This window comes from Haematobia irritans, chromosome 2, assembly GCF_050003625.1.
Source record: "Haematobia irritans isolate KBUSLIRL chromosome 2, ASM5000362v1, whole genome shotgun sequence".
In the NCBI taxonomy this organism is placed as follows: Eukaryota; Metazoa; Arthropoda; class Insecta; order Diptera; family Muscidae; genus Haematobia; species Haematobia irritans.
Genome location: NC_134398.1, coordinates 143,931,008 through 143,937,667, shown reverse-complemented (window position 1 = coordinate 143,937,667; position 6,660 = coordinate 143,931,008). Strand labels below are relative to the sequence as shown.

The 6,660-nt window shown below is 30.1% G+C and overlaps 1 long non-coding RNA gene across 1 annotated transcript; it reads right to left on the bottom strand.

Annotated features, from left to right (window-relative positions):
- Positions 1 to 341: 341 nt before the first annotated feature.
- Positions 342 to 1,044, bottom strand: LOC142224145 (uncharacterized). Its single transcript, XR_012719053.1, has 2 exons — positions 638 to 1,044; positions 342 to 572 (listed from the first exon to the last, which is right to left on the bottom strand). It is a non-coding gene; the product is annotated as an uncharacterized LOC142224145 (long non-coding RNA).
- Between the last annotated feature and the right edge of the window lie 5,616 nt (positions 1,045 to 6,660).

The window sequence follows — 6,660 nt, the reverse complement described above, 5'->3', positions numbered from 1 at the left end:
TTACCTGAAATTTCAAATCTGGAGATTTGACCTCTTAAGTGTGTAGACATCTCAGCTTTTATGCGATTTGCCTGAAATTCAAAATCAAGAGATATTTTGGGCCTACACACACAGAGAATACAGATTGATTGTGATAACCGAATTTATTGCCAACCTCCTTTTGGCAGTTGCAGCAACCTTCTGTTAGCAGTTGTGACACCCGACAAATTCGGTCGACACAATCGAATTATGGAAAATCCAACTAATACTATATATAGAGTTGGTTGTATTAGACGATAGAATTGGTCGTTGCTCCTTTCTTTATATGGTTATATCACCCACCTTAACCGAATTAAAAATGATTTTTTCCTTCAGAATATTGTATTTTATTCATATTTTTTTGAATAACAGAAAAGTACATAAAATTACAATACATTAACAATTAAAAAATATACACCTTTGAAAGTACACCCTCCAGCATTGATTGCAGAATTGACAGGCAATGGTAGTTAAATCTTTGGAACTATTAGTATACAAGTATTTATAAGTGGCGTCCGAACTGAGCACATGATAAATGGGATGACATAGCCAGTCTAAAAACGCAACAAATTAAATCAGAAAATTAGTGTGGAGTTTTAAAAAATAAATAAGAACATACTCGCCACCATTACTTCCTTATGTGTTCCATAGATAAAGACAGACGTGGAGATGAATTTTCCCATTAGAGCCGCTTTAAATTTGTAACATGGTTCAAACTTTTACCTTTTAACACTATAAAATTGTTCCACATCTAAAACTCGATCCCAAACAATTGAAGATAGGAACTGTTTATATGACTCGTATCGAATATGGTGTACTTAGAACTTTCACACTGCGCGAGTTGTTCATGAAATATTTGATAGGCAATCCACCAAGAGTTCAAATAAACTGAAGCTGAAGATACTCTGATTTCAGTAATTTTTATTGTTTTAAATTGAAAAAACACGTTTTCCTTCAACATTGAATAATTTTTAATAATATTAATGACATTTGAGAAATATTTCCAAAGGAATTCGGTTGTGAATATCAATTGTAAGTTCGGAATACTAAATGACAGTTATGAAGGTTTTTTAAGGTTGGTTGCGCGTATCGAATTCAATCAAATTTTTTAAAAAGAGAGACATTTAGTTCAGACAACTATTTGACTTGTATTACAAACAAAACTCTATAATAATAATCGTCAAATGGTAGTAGGAACGAATTAAGGTTGTAAATAATGTAAATTGATTGACACAACTGTTTTTTCATTGTAGATGCAGAATTTTTATTACAACAATCAATTTTCAACTAATATGTTCTCTGTGTGCATAAGTAAGCCGAATATGTGGCGAATCGATTTTGATTACACATATATACCGATCTCCCGATTTGACTTCGAGACACCGCAATTTTTATCCGATTTGCCGGAAATTCAAAATTTTTAGGTCCGTAAATAGGTTTAGCGAATATGGCGTGGATCGGTCCATGTTTTGGTATGGATTCCATTTCTTTAGTCTCCCGATTTCTATGTTGGTTTATATGTTTGCTTGGAAGAGTATCTGTCAAATCCACCTGATATAGTCGAAGCTCTGTTTAAAGAATATCCTATTTAGCGAAAATCCAATTTAACGAACGTTCAAATTCTTAACATTGAATATTCTAAATAACGAACGGTTGAACAAAATTTACTTTTAATTTAACGAAAATGCTTTTAATCTTAAGAAAATAAACACCAAGAAATCAAATATTGTGAGGCTTGAGCCTTAGGAAATGTCCACAAATGTATGGCATTCCAAAGATATTTAAATTCCCTCAAATGTTTGGAAACACATATTCAATGGTAAAGTTAGACCAAGTACATAGTAGAAAATGTTCCAACTGACACCGGTATAGTAAAGTGCAAAATTGAGTACATGCGAGTATTTTTTGTTATGTTTATTTATCTCTCTGAATTCCTTACTTTTTGTTTTGAGCTTTTTGTTGTTTTATTTAGAAATGAAGAAGGAATAAAGGAAAAATAAAATTATTTTGAGTTTCCTTATTACTGCTTATTTTATTCGTTTAGATATGAAAAAAAAATAATTATGTACTCATTTCTGCACGCCATTGTATGTATTTTCAAGTAACCTGAGGAAGAGTTTTTTAAGGAAACAATTATATTTTTTGATTCATGGTGATTGGTATTTAAGATTCGACCCGGCCGAACTTAAGTCCGTATATACTTGTTGTAAATATAATATGTTTGGATGCAAACATATATTAATTTAGAAATAGCCTATAGACATATATGTGTTCAGAAAGAGAGACCTAAAGAGTAAAAGAATGGAAGCAACCAATTGGTGCCTTAAAAAATGTATACACAAAGGAAATTTCATTAAAATTTTTTTCCACCAGTGTGTGCTTATGGTAAAAAATAACATGTTTGAACAATACAAACAATATTTTGTTTGGACTAACCTTGAAAATATATAGCTATGACAAACCTATGTCCAGATTTGATTTCCCGCGCTTCCTACAGTTGCGTATTCATTCGAGATTGTTGAAATTTCGCCCTCTAATTACCATGTGAAAATTGGTTCATATAGGTTCATTATTATGTATTGACTCCTCTATATAAACCGATCAAGAACTTAATCTGCATCCATGTGAACTAAACAACCCAAGTAATACTATTGTAGATGACAGTCGTTAGCAGAACTTTCTACGCAGTCCATGGTGGTGGGTACATAAAATTCGGTCCGGCCGATATACTTGTTTTTATGTAAATAGCTTTTGTTTGTTTTTCTTCATCTGAGTTCACCCAAATAATTAAAGTACTTGAAAATTTTAGCCTTGATAAGAATGTGCATGCTATATTATAAACTTATACAATGTTCAATCTAATCTTTGTGTTTACTATCATATTTTCCAAACTAACCTTTTTGGCCGAGAAAAAGAAATTGTCGCTATAGATGGTCAACCGTTTACGGAGAAATTGAATAAACAACAAATCACACAATATTTAAATTTAACATAAATTCTTGAATATTTCAAGTACTACAGGGTAGCTGATATGTATTGCAACCAATTTCATGTTTACTATCATTTCTAAAACGTTCATCTGACAGCGGACAAATTTATTCCAGTGACAGGTTATTTTATTGTTTGCAAGCTTATAAAAACGATACAAATTATTTAAATTTTGTCCAAAAAAAATGCTAACTCCATTCTAGAAAATTGCTAATTTTTAAAAATATTTGATTTCAAACGTTTTAGATAAGCCTTAGAATGCATTAAAAATCATAAAAAAAATTATAAAAATTATTTATTTGACCAAATATTACATTTTTTTTAATTCACATCCAAAGCATTGAATTCAGATCCCACTGTAAAAAAGTGATGCAATTTCAGTGCAGCGCTGTTCGTTTCGGTCTCCCGATCAGTGTTGTCAGATTAGGGGATTTTCCCCAAACTGGGGATTTTTTCTCGTCGTTGTGGATATTTTTTTCACTTTGGGGATCTGGGGATTTGACTGGGGATAAAGTCGTGATTTGGGGATTTTTCTAGGGATATTTCCACTCCACAATCGCAGTATTAAATTTGTTATAGAAAGTATAAAAGCGAAGTACAATAACGTTTATGGGCTTTGGTAGATTTTGCAAAATATTCCTCTCCAACTAAGAGGTAATTCACAAACTTTCTATAGAAATAAAATTTTGACAAAATTTTCTATAAAAACAAAATTTTGATAACATTTGTTGTAATTTTTTTTTTTTAAATTTTCTATAGAAATAAAAATTTGACAATATTAGCTATAGAAATAAAATTTTGACACCATGTTCTCTAGAAGTAAAATTTTGACAAAATTTTTTAAACGTATAAAATTTTGACAAAAATTTTTATAGAAATGTAATTTTGACAACATTTGCTGCTATAGAAATAAAATTTTGACTACATTTTCTATAGAAATAAAATTGTGACAAAATTTTCTATAGAAATAAAATTTTTACAAAATATATAATTTTCTATAGAAATAAAATTTTCACAACATTTGCTATAGAAATAATTTTTTTAAACATTTCTTGTAGAAATAAAATGTTGGTAAAATTTGCGCTATATATAAAAAAATTTTGACAACATTTGCTATAGAAGTAAAATTTTCTATAGAAAAAAAACAACAACAATGAAATAAAATTTTGACAAAGTTTTCTATAGAAATAAAATTTTAAGAAAATTTTCTAAAGAAATAACATTTTGACAAAATTTAATGCTCTGTTGTACTTTTTAACTGCAGTTCACGAAATTATACCCTCTTATAGAAGAAGAAATGAACTAAAATTTAAGAATAAAATCAATGGCGGCAAATCATGACCATTTTAACCATACAGTAGTTCATTCTAAATATTTTTGGGAATCGTACGAAAATTTTCATTTGCTTTAGTTCATATTGAACTTATATGTACGGTCACCGAACTTTATACGTTTAGTTCATAAAATATTTGAGACATACTTAAAAAAACGAAAATTTCATTGGTCTGTGGAAAATTTCGCAAAAAATAATAAAATTTAACTACTAACAATTAGTTTTTTACAATAAAAATAAGTTAAATTTAGTGTTAGTTTATACCCTAAACCACATAGTGGTCAGGGCATAATAATTTTAATCTGCAAAAAAAAAATGTGCCTATCACAAATATTAAGCCCCATAAAATATAAACCGATCGACTCAGAATCATCTCCTGAGTCGATCTAGCCGTTGTTATCCGTCCGTCTATCCATGTATATGTTGTTCACAGGATTCCAGTCGCAATTATTAACCGATTTTTACGAAATTTGGTACCGGGTGTTTTTGGGCACAGGGACGATGCAAATGAATTTGGAGAAAATCGGATCAATTTTAGAAATTTACACTCAAAAAAAAGTGAATCCTCTATTTCACTAAAGCCAATTTAACTTTATTTTAGTTCACGGAATTATTATGTTTGGAGAAATTTTAGTTTACTCTAATAATTTTTTGCGTACGTTAGTTAAATTAACTAAAAAAACGAGAAAAAATTATACACAAATGAATTATAAAAATTTACTAAATTCGTACTTCTCACAAAATAGTTCACTATTTCTTTAAATTTGTAAATTTTACTACAAATGACAATGACAGACATTCTTGCAATTTTGAACTACAATTTTTCCTTTACAAGTGAAAAAAAATTAATTATGTCTAATAACACTAGTTTACACTGAAAATGTAAATTTGATGAGAGGTGACTTTTCTTATGTATTTTGATCTGCTGAATTCGCAAAAAATGTAAAAATTGTTTTTTAATGAACAGTTTTTGAGATATCCCGTTATTTTTAGTTTTTCGCTCTTTTTTCACTGAACAAATTATGTTTATTGACGAACAATAGTGTTTATTGACGAATCCACTGACGTGAAAATGTGCCTCATCACCGAAGATGATTTTCTTCGAAAATTTATCATCCACTGTTGCCATTTCTTGGAACCATTCTGCCCATTCACGACGTCCATGGTTCAAATTGAGTAAGTCTGATATAGAGAAATGTCAAATAAAATTCGGAAAAAAACTTGGCGTATAGGTGTGGTTCACATTCAACATCGGCCCTTACAATTTAACCACCCTTTATATATCCAAGCAAAAAAAATTGGAAGTTGTTCCACAAACATTTCTTTTAAAGCCCATCCCAGAATCCCCCATCGAGTTTTTTTCAACTTCCGATGCAGTCCTTTTGGACAAGTCCACAAACATTTCTTCTAAAGCGCATCGTGGGATCCCCCAATGGTTTTTTTTCCACTTCCGATGCAGTCCTTTTGGACAAGTGCACAAATATTTCTTCTAAAGCGCATCTTGGGATCCCCCAATGATTTTTTTCTACTTCCGATGCAGTCCTTGTGGACAAGTATTAGAAAGAACGCAATCAGGCTATTTTAAGTGCAAATTTTGTACAATTAAATTTTACAAAAAATAGAAAACTTATAAAAAACTAAAAAAAATAGAAATTCATAAAAAAGTAAAAATATAATTAAAAAAATAAATTTCATCCCCGCTGGGATTTGAAACTATGCCGTTTGACTTTTTCGCTTCCATGGAAGTACTTTTGAGAAGGTTTTAAATTACGAGAATTTTTAATTTTTTTTTTGTTGATTTTTAATGGAATAAATATATTTATACGAAAATATATGCTGAAAATAAAAAATGAAAACGATGCATGACATAAAAAAATATTTTTTTAGAAAAATATTAAAACAAAAATTGCCGCTGGTGAGAGTTGCACCTGCGTTTCTTATTTTTTCGCTCATACTAATAAAGAACATCTCGAGAAGCAATTAGAATGTTATTCCTTGGTGCCTTATTACAATCGTATCACAAACATTTGAATTGACCTTTCGACGCTTTATGTTCAATGGCGTTTGTGGCTGAGTGTGCTAAGGCGTTCTGTTATGGTGCCAGCAAACCCAGGTTCAACCCCTGGTCGGAGCGAAAAGGTTTTTCAAATTGTAAAAATTAGATATCAGGAAAATGATTGTATAATAAAACATATGGATGAAAAAAAGTGAAATTGGTTGAAAAAAAATTGTATTTCTTCGCTTTTTAAATTTCTTCATTCAAATTAACTTCTAGGGCACAACTTCTAAAGCAATGCAAAGGATCCAAAAAGGGAGTACTT